Genomic DNA, 12,745 nt, shown 5'->3' with positions numbered 1-12,745 from the left:
CCTATATGTAAATTCGAGACGTTGGTACTCCCGGGTGGGTTTATCAACTCGCCGTTAGATTACGGTCGATGTAATACCCCGATACGACAATCCTAATCCTCTAAATGGCAGTAATATGTCCGTATACATCCAGATGGCCAAATAAAGGACTTATGGGGGTCAAGGTTGATAACATGATCAAAATATTGATATAAATTGGTTAATTATGGACTGCGTAAAGCAGGACTCCATCATGTTGACGATTTGTGGGGTCTGTTCTCCGCACGTTCATTGTATAAAGGGATTTGGCACCGTACATGTATCATAACAGAGACATATATATGTCTCTGATCATAAGTACGAGTGGGATCTATGTTCAACCCAGAACAGGATGTAATGTTCTGATACGATATTATCTTTCTATTATTCAATATTTAATGTCATCATAGGGACTTTTTTCACCCAAATAAATTACAATGTTTCATCTGCAAACCGGGATTGTTGATCGACTAATGTTTCTGTGTTAGATTAATAGAGAAAAAATAATACAAGTACATGTCTCTAGTAAAGTACAAGTACGTGTCTCTAGTGTAGTACGTGTCTCTAGTGTAGTACGTGTCTCTAGTGTAGTACAAGTACGTGTCTCTAGTGTAGTACGTGTCTCTAGTGTAGTATGTGTCTCTAATGTAGTACAAGTACGTGTCTCTAGTGTAGTACAAGTACATGTCTCTAGTGTAGTACGTGTCTCTAGTGTAGTACGTGTCTCTAGTGTAGTACGTGTCTCTAGTGTAGTACGTGTCTCTAGTGTAGTACAAGTACGTGTCTCTAGTTTAGTACAAGTACATGTCTCTAGTGTAGTACGTGTCTCTAGTGTAGTACAAGTACGTGTCTCTAGTTTAGTACAAGTACGTGTCTCTAGTAAAGTACAAGTACGTGTCTCTAGTGTAGTACGTGTCTCTAGTGTAGTACAAGTACGTGTCTCTAGTGTAGTACGTGTCTCTAGTGTAGTACAAGTACGTGTCTCTAGTGTAGTACGTGTCTCTAGTGCAGTACGTGTCTCTAGTGTAGTACAAGTACGTGTCTCTAGTGTAGTACGTGTCTCTAGTGTAGTACAAGTACGTGTCTCTAGTGTAGTACAAGTACGTGTCTCTAGTGTAGTACGTGTCTCTAGTGTAGTACAAGTACGTGTCTCTAGTGTAGTACAAGTACGTGTCTCTAGTGTAGTACGTGTCTCTAGTGCAGTACGTGTCTCTAGTGTAGTACAAGTACGTGTCTCTAGTGTAGTACAAGTACGTGTCTCTAGTAAAGTACAAGTACGTGTCTCTAGTGTAGTACGTGTCTCTAGTAAAGTACAAGTACGTGTCTCTAGTGTAGTACAAGTACGTGTCTCTAGTGTAGTACAAGTACGTGTCTCTAGTGTAGTACGTGTCTCTAGTAAAGTACAAGTACGTGTCTCTAGTGTAGTACGTGTCTCTAGTGAAGTACGTGTCTCTAGTGTAGTACAAGTACGTGTCTCTAGTGTAGTACGTGTCTCTAGTGTAGTACGTGTCTCTAGTGTAGTACGTGTCTCTAGTGTAGAACGTGTCTCTAGTGTAGTACAAGTACGTGTCTCTAGTGTAGTACAAGTACGTGTCTCTAGTGTAGTACAAGTACGTGTCTCTAGTGTAGTACGTGTCTCTAGTGAAGTATGTGTCTCTAGTGTAGTACGTGTCTCTAGTGTAGTACGTGTCTCTAGTGTAGTACAAGTACGTGTCTCTAGTGTAGTACGTGTCTCTAGTGTAGTACGTGTCTCTAGTGTAGTACAAGTACGTGTCTCTAGTGTAGTACAAGTACGTGTCTCTAGTGTAGTACGTGTCTCTAGTGTAGTACGTGTCTCTAGTGTAGTACAAGTACGTGTCTCTAGTGTAGTACGTGTCTCTAGTGTAGTACGTGTCTCTAGTGTAGTACGTGTCTCTAGTGAAGTACGTGTCTCTAGTGTAGTACATGTCTCTAGTGTAGTACGTGTCTCTAGTGTAGTACAAGTACGTGTCTCTAGTGTAGTACGTGTCTCTAGTGTAGTACGTGTCTCTAGTGTAGTACAAGTACGTGTCTCTAGTGTAGTACGTGTCTCTAGTGTAGTACGTGTCTCTAGTGTAGTACGTGTCTCTAGTGTAGTACAAGTACGTGTCTCTAGTGTAGTACAAGTACGTGTCTCTAGTGTAGTACGTGTCTCTAGTGTAGTACGTGTCTCTAGTGAAGTACGTGTCTCTAGTGTAGTACGTGTATCTGGTGTAGTACGTGTCTCTAGTGTAGTACGTGTCTCTAGTGTAGTACGTGTCTCTAGTGAAGTACGTGTCTCTAGTGTAGTACAAGTACGTGTCTCTAGTGTAGTACGTGTCTCTAGTGTAGTACGTGTCTCTAGTGTAGTACAAGTACGTGTCTCTAGTGTAGTACGTGTCTCTAGTGTAGTACGTGTCTCTAGTGTAGTACGTGTCTCTAGTGTAGTACGTGTCTCTAGTGTAGTACGTGTCTCTAGTGAAGTACGTGTCTCTAGTGTAGTACAAGTACGTGTCTCTAGTGTAGTACGTGTCTCTAGTGTAGTACGTGTCTCTAGTGTAGTACGTGTCTCTAGTGTAGTACAAGTACGTGTCTCTAGTGTAGTACGTGTCTCTAGTGTAGTACAAGTACGTGTCTCTAGTGTAGTACGTGTCTCTAGTGTAGTACAAGTACGTGTCTCTAGTGTAGTACAAGTACGTGTCTCTAGTGTAGTACGTGTCTCTAGTGTAGTACAAGTACGTGTCTCTAGTGTAGTAAAAGTACGTGTCTCTAGTGTAGTACAAGAACGTGTCTCTTGTTTATTAAAAGCATGTCTCTAGTTTACTACAATAATCATGGGTGTCTTTATTTTAATCACATACATGGTTATACGGTTCATGATATTTTATTAAATTTGTCTGAGACTGTTACAAGAAAACGTGTTGTCTTAAAGATGAAATTCTCTATTTCGTATCAACCATCAACAAATGTTGTTTTATAAACATACAAACACATTTGTATCGTACAAATAAACACTACTGAAGTGAATGAGATGTTAACCGTCCACCCAGAACCCGAGACTGACCGAGGACTTACTTTGTTTACCCCATATTGAGATCTAAAGCCTTTGATGCTGTTTATCTCTAATTGAGTCCGAAACTGACAAAGCGCCGGACCCAACCACAATACTCAAATCCACGATAACATTCCACAGGTGTGATGATGAGGAGATCAAAGGGCTTTAATTACAGGTAAAATTGGTACTTATAACAGGTAAAAAAGCAGGTGAATCTCATTAGTGTATATTTCGATATAAAATACAGTAAACAGATTTCTTCTCGTGCGTAATGAATGACCTTGAACACCGAGACAGATAAATTGTGTTGACGGGTTTTATACATCTTGACCGCTTCCGGTCACGTGGTTTTTAGTAACACTGCCCTTTCGTTTAGGAATTGGTCATTATGTACCAAGAATTATGTTATAGTTACAACCTTATCTCCAAAGCAACATATGTCAGACATCGACATTTTAAAATTTACATGTATTTAAAACCTATCGATATTTAATACAAACCAGGTAAAAAAAATACAAAAAAAATGAATTATAAAATTACCGTGTGTGGGTTTTTCAGAGACCTATATATGTCTCTGGTTTTTTTTAACATGAAATTTCTATAATGTCCTGCCAAATCTATTTAATCCAAACAGACAATTTCCAGAAGCGACTAACATCGTAGACGAGATTAAGATAGCGTCGTGGCAATATTTTTTAAGTCAAATCTTCAATAATAACGTAAAGCTGAATAAATATTTGTCAAACGTCGTGCTGAGAGCCTGGGTCAGTAACCTATGACTGGGATGAGATTTTTATATTGGAGAGAGGAATGGGAGGGATATTGGCCGGACAGAGAAGGATAATGGGGTGGTGATGGAGGAGTTCAGAAATGGAAAGGGAAAAAGAGATAGAGGTTGTGAAGAACAGAGGAAAACAGAAAAAGCAAGAGGATTGATTGTTGAAAGTGGGCAGCGGTTTTCCGAAGTATGACACGAGAATGGGGGAGGGTGTTACAGGAGGGGAGGGAGTTTATAGAGAATGAAATGGGGGAGAGGGTTTACATAATATGACATGGGGTTGAGGAGGGGTTAAGAGACAATAAAATGAGGATGGGGGTGGGGTGAGGAGTTCACAGTAAGACATTAGGATAGGGATGGTTAACATATAATAAAATGAGGATGGGGTGGGATGAGGAGTTCACAGTACGACATGAGGATAGGGAGGGGTTAACATAAAATTAAATAAGGATGGGGTGGGGGGGGGGGGGGGGGGGGGGGGGGGGGGGGGGAGGAGTTCACAGTATCATATGGCGATTGGGAGGGGCTTACAGATAATGAAATGATGGTGAGTGGTGGGTTTACAGAGTATGACATGAGGGTGGGGAGGGGTTTACAGAGTATAACATGAGGGTGGGGATGGGGTTTACACAGTATAACATAAGGGTGGGGAGGGGGTTTACACAGTATGACATGAGGGTGGGGAGGGGGTTTACAGAGTATAACATGAGGGTGGGGATGGGGTTTACACAGTATAACATGAGGGTGGGGATGGGGTTTACACAGTATAACATGAGTGTGGGGAGGGGGTTTACACAGTATAACATGAGGGTGGGGAGGGGGTTTACACAGTATAACATGAGGGTGGGGATGGGGTTTACACAGTATAACATGAGGGTGGGGAGGGGGTTTACACAGTATAACATGAGGGTGGGGAGGGGGTTTACAGAGTATAACATGAGGGTGGGGAGGGGGTTTACAGAGTATAACATGAGGGTGGGGAGGGGGTTTACACAGTATGACATGAGGGTGGGGAGGGGGTTTACACAGTATAACATGAGGGTGGGGAGGGGGTTTACACAGTATGACATGAGGGTGGGGAGGGGGTTTACACAGTATAACATGAGGGTGGGGAGGGGGTTTACACAGTATAACATGAGGGTGGGGAGGGGGTTTACACAGTATAACATGAGGGTGGGGAGGGGGGTTCAGAGTATAACGTGAGGGTGGGGAGGGGGTTTACAGAGTATAACGTGAGGGTGGGGAGGGGGTTTACAGAGTATAACATAAGGGTGGGGAGGGGGTTTACACAGTATAACATGAGGGTGGGGAGGGGGTTTACACAGTATAACATGAGGGTGGGGAGGGGGTTTACACAGTATAACATGAGGGTGGGGAGGGGGGTTCAGAGTATAACGTGAGGGTGGGGAGGGGGTTTACAGAGTACAACATGAGGGTGGGGATGGGGTTTACACAGTATAACATGGGGGTGTACAAATAAGGTTTAGAAGCATAGCATGCTGTAGCAAAGGTGGCATTCATTGTTCAATGAATTGATATCTCAATTATCTCTACCTCAGCAGTACTACCTAACGAACGCTAACGTTTGAAGATATAAATGATTCTCCACAAAGAACCAACACACACTCTGTCAAACTGGGAAATTGACGTACACATTAAATATGGTCTCAGTGACATGTAATGGACCCTGAATCGTGCGACGGAGCTGACTATTTAGAAGAACAGATGGGTCACGATCGATAATAAACATGATTATAAACAAACTATATACTCAAGTGAAATATATTTCTGATCGAGAACGTATTTTAGATTCTTGCTAAACTTCCGTGACGTCTGAGAAATAATATTTAAAAGTTGAATAAAAAAAATCAATATCGCTAGAATTAAAAGTTCATTTACTATATATTTTACTAATGAGTAATTACCAATAATGGTGCGTGCTTTTCAGGGACTTAGGAGACTGTACGTCCCTGGTTGGAGATGCATGCCATATTGATAATGCTACATGTATGTGGTTGTTTTCTCGTAATTACAAATTCTTAACATTAAAAATGCTAATCAAATATACGGTCCCGAATAAAGTATGAATTATGATACGGCTAAATGGGTCGGGTTAAGACATTTTCCTACCTTGTTCTACGATAGCTGACTGTCTTCGATGGGTCAAGCAAGCTTTGACCGTTATCTTCGGTGGTCTAGCTCCAAATGTTGGTCAAACTTAGAGAGACCGAAGTATATAAGTATATGATCTAAATAAACTGGTCAACAAAAGGTGGAGGAGGAGCCAAAACCACGTGTAAATATTTACTTACAAAATCTCTAAAACATATTATATATGGTGTTGATGTGACCATTAGGATATAACAATACGCCCCAATACCGCTCATTACCTATTGATAATCGGGTCATTTGTGTCGGCCCCTAAAACCAGCTCCCTACAAGACAATGCCGGCCGCGGGGACTCTTACAACACCCGCTAAACCTTGTACCACCAGATTAGGGCCTCTCACCTGTAACCACACGGACTTGTTTTTATACTGATAAGGCTTTGAAAGCCACTCACCAGAAAACAGAATAGGTGACAATCAGTGACTTTTTAAGGCGAGTTGTTGTGTTTTTCAAATAATTAAGCGTACTTTATGCTCAATATTATCAGAATATCAAAACTAAGGCTTAATGGTTTATAATCCAATTTATAAATTCTAACATTTTGATTATTCAAAACAGAGATATAACATCTGTGTTTTAATAAAGAGTGCATATTTATAGAAAATTAAATGTAAATTGAATTGATATTAGATTTATGTCAAAGTGTTTATTGATATTTGGAAATTTATGGAAAACAGTAAACAAGCTGTTTAAAAGTCAAATCTAAATTTTCTAAAAAAAAAATGAATAAATAAATGAATATTGTTAATCATTTGCCGAGTTCATATTCGTTGAATTTTTACCAGCTTTCAACATTTACTATCAAACCTTAGTTGTTATGAAACCAACCACAGAAATGTAAAATTGAGATATATGTCATAGAATTATCATTAAAGTAGTATAATATGATTATGTAATCATCTTTATCACTGTCTATTTTGATAATATCACACACCTAAGTCTTCATATACATAACTGTGTTAAAACATACACTTTCTGGTTTATTATGACTTTTCACAAGTTTTCAACTTACATACTTTCGCAAAAAGCAACAACAAATTTACCTGACGAAAACCAGATTCGTTAACCGTCCCTTACGTACCTGTTGAACATCTGAGGAATTAGCGATCTCTAATTAGCATAAAACAGGGACTTGTATGTAATATTCTCATTCGTAATCAGCAATCTATTGTTTTAGAGATTCAAATGTCATTTGTATCATTAAATTGGAAAACCATCTCGTAGAGGATTTGTAGTGTTAAGCGATAAGCTGCCACACTTAAAAAGTTTATAAATAAAATGGAACTGAATCTCCAACCGGGTCATTTCTAATAAATATCCTTAAATAATTTTAGAGATAACTATTTTTCTTGCATTTTTTTTCCATAGGAGCACTGAACCCATCCCAGACCCTTTTCCCTTCATGTCTCCCGAATTCTTCTATTATGACGATCTTTATATTGTTGGATATATTCGGAGACCACCAAGGATATAACTTATCAAATGTGTTTCACCAAGGATATAACTTATCAAATGTGTTTACACCTCAACGCACAAGTCTAAGGCGATACATCTGTCTGTGGCCGGACGTAAGTTTAGACTTTAAGCCAAGACAAACAATGACGTCATAAGTGTTAATATTTACCGGTAAACCATTACGTCACAACACGCAGACACGTTAAGCCGATACACGTGCAATTAACCGTTACATGAATCAGACACGCCCCTTACACACGATTAAGAAACCAAACGCCGGATTTTCATGTGTGTTATAAACAACTTGACATTCCCCATTTTATTATTATATTTGATTGTTCAGTGTGTTGATACTATGAGATGCTCTGTGTTGACGCTTTGAGATATTTTTGGATTGACACTACAAGATGTTTTCTTGTGTTAACACCGAACTATTTTGTGTGTTGACGCTATGAGATGTTTATGTGTTGACACTTTGAGATGTTTTGTGTGTTAATACAATCAGTTGTTTGGTTGTGTTGAAGTTGAGACGTTTTGTGTGCTGACGCTATGAGATATTTTGTGTGTTGACGCTATGAGATGTTTTGTGTGTTGACGCTATGATATATTTTGTGTGTTGACGCTATGAGATGTTTTGTGTGTTGACGCTATGATATGTTTTGTGTGTTGACACTATGAGATATTTTGTGTGTTGACACAATAGGATATTTCGTTATGATGACACTGATATATGTTTTGTGTGTTGACGCTATGAGATGTTTTATGTGTTGACGCTATGAGATGTTTTGTGTGTTGGCGCTATTAGACGTTTGTGTGTCGACGCCATGAAATGCTTTGTGTGTGACGCTATGATGTTTTTTTGTTGACAATACGAGATGTTTTGTGAGTAACATTGAGACGTTTGCTATTGTCTTGGCTATGAGAGATATTATTTTGTTGATGCTATTAAAATATTATTTGTGCTGGCGCTGACATAATGTTTTTCACGATATAATATATAGTATTGTGTACTAAATATGTGCTGACGTCTCGTATACTTTGTGTTTTTACTGCGAGATATGTTGACGTTATGGAATGTATTGTTTTCAAGGAATGCTAAACATTTGATGAATTATAAACTAAATTTAAAGAGCAAACTCTGAGATGTGACTACAAAATCTGATTGTCGACTGGGCTATCTCATTTAGGAAGAAAATTGCATTTTGTACACAAGACGAGTCGTCCTTTGAGAGCAAGAGATGTTTAGCCTCGGGCTGGCTTCAGCTGTATGGTGCCTTCTCGTTTCACCGAAAGAATTAATTAGACTCCGAGAGAAAAAAATCTTCATAAAATTACAGCAGATACTGTGAGTCATTCCTCATGTTCGACTTCAGCAAATCATGTCACTCCGAACCGGAAGTCAAGGAATAATTTGATAAAAAAATAATTCTGTGTTTGTGGTTCAACACCTCATATGACCATGACAAATGGGTAAATAAAAATGCTGAATGATGACGAAGGACAAAGCGGAACGAATTTCTCCTTGCGAAATACTTAATTATTCAATCCTGCCTTTAAGGGATTTCGTGAATGATTAAAAATAAATACAACAAAAAAACAAAAATAAGAACTCTAAAACGCTACGAGATGTGGACTATTTTCCTTCTCGTTGTCTGTATCTTGAATTAAATTATCAATATTTCTGGCCAATTATAGCGTATCCCTAACTTTTCATTACCAGTATTGCAAGTCCCAGCGAGAAATTAATTGATCATATTTGTTAATACCAAAGGTTTATAATTGAATGCTGCGCTTTGGTTTGAAATGAATTTGTAATTCTAAGATCGAACATATTTGCCACAGGGACTTATCACCCATTTCCGACTCCACGTGCCGTAAGTGTTCTCAGTCCCTACGAAATATGTAAGGTATTTGATCATATTTAAAAAAAAAATAATAATAACAACAAAATTATTTTTAAAGTTACGTCGTGTCGAATGAGGTATTTATCAAAGGGACGGTCCATATTTTCATATCAGGGATCACTCCGTAACAAGATTTGGGATTTTGCAAAAAGACTCATTGAAAATTCACATGCAGAAAATGTACTATTTTATATAGGAGAATCCCACCCACTTTCTAAAAAAAATAAAATTCTCCCATAACATACAGCGTATATGATTCAAAATAACCCATAATTCACACATGTATGTATTATATTTCTATATGTAATCGTGCCATGTCCCTGTGTTAGATATAGGTACAGGTACAGTCCTTTACGCGGATATATAGGATCAGATCTGTACATCTTGAACCCATACCTCACCATGTTTTGTATTGCTGTTCTATACCAATATCATGTATTGTGTTATTTATTATATGTACTTATGAGCCATATGGCCCACAGTCAATAAAGAAATTGAAATGGATTGGGTATACACGTGCAGTTTACCGGTTTGGTTTCCTTAGCCTCCTATTACACGTCACAGGGTCTGCGGAGTTCCCACTGTACACAGATATTCACATGAGTTGGATCGATTAATTACATTTGTCTGGTCATGTCGGGCAATGTACGTGCATTCGGAGGTGAATCACGGGGTCTAGGAGACAAGACATTAGTCATTTATCTTATAATAAACACAAACAGCTTCAGCTGATATTGACTAAAATATCTACAGTTGAACTATGTATAAATCAATATAATATTAAAATATTGTCAAAAGGATTTGCAATTCCAGATCGTTTTCATTTTTAGGCTCGCTGGCACTGCATGGTCTGGCCACTATTGATGTCATTTATTTGTGCATGAATGTCATGTGTATTTGTCTGTGGTCAAGTTGACTACGCGTCGTCTAAGTTAACAACAAACCTTCATCATCTTTGAATCATCTTCGACGAGATAGGGTTGTCTGTCGATTGCTCATTTTAACAAACGGTAATTGCTATTTAACTGCTAAGAGCAGTTCATTTTCAGTATTCATCGAACAGGTTAGAAATTAAATCAAACAATTTTTACAAACGTTTTGATGAAGGTGGACAACAGTCGAATCTAGTGTGTCATTCGGGGAACGAAAAGTTAAACATTGATTAGATAGAAGGACGAATGACCATGTATTATCATTATTTTTTTTTTTAGAATATTCCGGAAAAAAATGTAAAATCTTCAGGGGAAATACTATCTGATCATTGTAAGATACTAGAACGAATATTCATACCCTGCCTACACTGCTCTCCGGCAGGCTGTCAGAAATTGTCCGTCGTCTAGAGCTATGAAAGATACGTTTAGTCTCTGGTAAAGCATCACGTAGATACTTCCGGTTTAGGTATGGTGTCTAAGTTTACCTACATCTTCATAAAAAATACCCCTTCCTAAAGAATGCTAGAAAATCATATGACCGATCTAAACATCAGGAGAAGTTTTCGGAGAGTCGGCGGATAGAGGTATGATATGGTGTATCATTGACGAAGCCAATCCGTGCTCAGCACGCGCGGAAAGGAGACAATGGTTTACACGTCACTAGACGAGCATATCGTTACTTTATGTCTGGTGTGTTCTTCGACATATAACGAATCGTACTGCTAGTCAGTTTAGCGATAATGCTAGAAAGTCGTTATTAGTTAATTTCTTGTCGTCGGTAAATGTACTCTAATTTGATCTTACGGTTGACATTTCGTCAATATTCTGGATAACAGCGAACTAATGGTTAATTCTGTGTACTAATCTACAGTACTTTTACAGATAATGGGAATGGGTGGAGGAGATGGTTACCGATGAGTTGTTACTCAATGCTACCAATAGAGTCCAAATCAAGCGTTTAATTGACATAGTTCGCCTAATTGCCGGAACCGAACAACCGGTAAATCCACAAAAGCGGATCCGAAATTTTCCGTTTTCGGATCTCTCTATTATACGGTCCTCATGCGATAGAATATTAATTAATGACTGTACAGGTCGATATATGGTCAATAGTCAGCTTGAATTTATATTGACTGAGACTGCTGAAGTAATTTAATGTTTAAATATAAAACGAGTATTCGAACCCGATCATTATTAAGACGTTTTTATTGTTTTTTATACATTCATTGGCGTTAATAAAATTATATGAATACACAGATTACATACGTTTCTTTATTATGGGTGCGATCTTGATACATTTTTCGTGAGAAACTATGGGCCATCGTTTTACTATTTATTCCCATTTAGTCATATCACTACATCAAATGAACGACTTAAAGATATATCACTTACGATTTTGTACTTCTGACCAGAGACATATATAGATATATGTCTTTGTTCTGACACAATAGAAATCTAAAGTGTATCCATTTCACCTACTCTAAGTGATATCATATAAGATTGTATTCACACAAGAGAAATCTAAAATTTACCTATCTTACCTTTTCTAAGACTAAGTAATATCATTATTAGTTTTGAATAAGTGATTCACCTATTCGATAAGTGGTATCACTTAGTCGTTAAAGTGTACCGCTGTGTGTGATTTAGAATTGTATTGACCCTGGCGTGGAGTAAAACTTAACTGAAAGGATTATAATGATTACCTTATGGGAGTTCCATTATACAAAGTTATGAGTTTTAGCGACCCTTTAAAGAGACATGATCTATTTTGATTCAACATTTAATGTTTGGCGAATATTGCAGAGAAGGTTACATTTGAGTGTTTTTTAAGTCAATTTGAGTGTATATCAGAAATCCTATCGTTCCCATTATGACCGCCGTTCATACTGCGACGTATTTCATGATTAAATGATCAAAATACATAAAACTCAATATGACACGAGTTTTTAATAAAGGAAATCGATCATCGGGGTTTATTTTATCAAAATAAAAATAAACGTGTCGTTTTGGCTAGGCAGCAGATATTCTTATTCATAAAGGCAGAATGCATAGGCTATATATCAAAACTCATTCACGGTCATTATATATAAGGTATTGGAGTCGTGTTAGTCGTCTCAAAGAAGAAAACCAAATAACTCAAAACGAATTAGGGATTTAAACTATAAAAAGCCGGTTTTTTTTTTTATTTTTTTTTCGAATGCCAATGTATCTGTATTAAGTTACACCAAAACACGACATGTCAGAGAGAACTCTGATCGACCGAGGTACATGTGTACGCACCGTTATCAGCGGGATATTAAGTCACGCCTGTGTCGCTATCAGAAGGGAAAGTTCAGCTTGGAATCCTGTAGAGGAAGTGTTTTCATTTCACGTCTAAAACCCAACGGAAGAGCAAAACACGCCAAGATTAGAGAGTTTTCGTTGACGAAGTTTGTTC

General features: G+C 38.1%; 1 protein-coding gene across 3 annotated transcripts in view; it reads right to left on the bottom strand.

The window, feature by feature from the left end:
• The window catches only part of LOC117317582 (frizzled-5-like), an 82,216-nt gene that overhangs the window by 14,981 nt on the left and 54,490 nt on the right, over window positions 1-12,745 (bottom strand). Inside the window, exon 1 of one of the 3 annotated variants that reach the window (XM_033872423.1) lies at window positions 5,979-6,084. The exons of the other annotated variants lie outside the window; for them this stretch is intronic. The gene's annotated coding sequence lies outside the window, so the exon portion shown is untranslated. Of the gene's footprint in view, window positions 1-5,978; window positions 6,085-12,745 lie in introns of those variants that run through there. 3 annotated transcript variants of the gene reach the window in all.

The sequence above is a fragment of the Pecten maximus genome, chromosome 19 (assembly GCF_902652985.1).
Source record: "Pecten maximus chromosome 19, xPecMax1.1, whole genome shotgun sequence".
NCBI lineage: Eukaryota > Metazoa > Mollusca > Bivalvia > Pectinida > Pectinidae > Pecten > Pecten maximus.
Note: the sequence above shows the minus strand (reverse complement) of the source record. Positions and strands in the feature narration are given on the sequence as shown.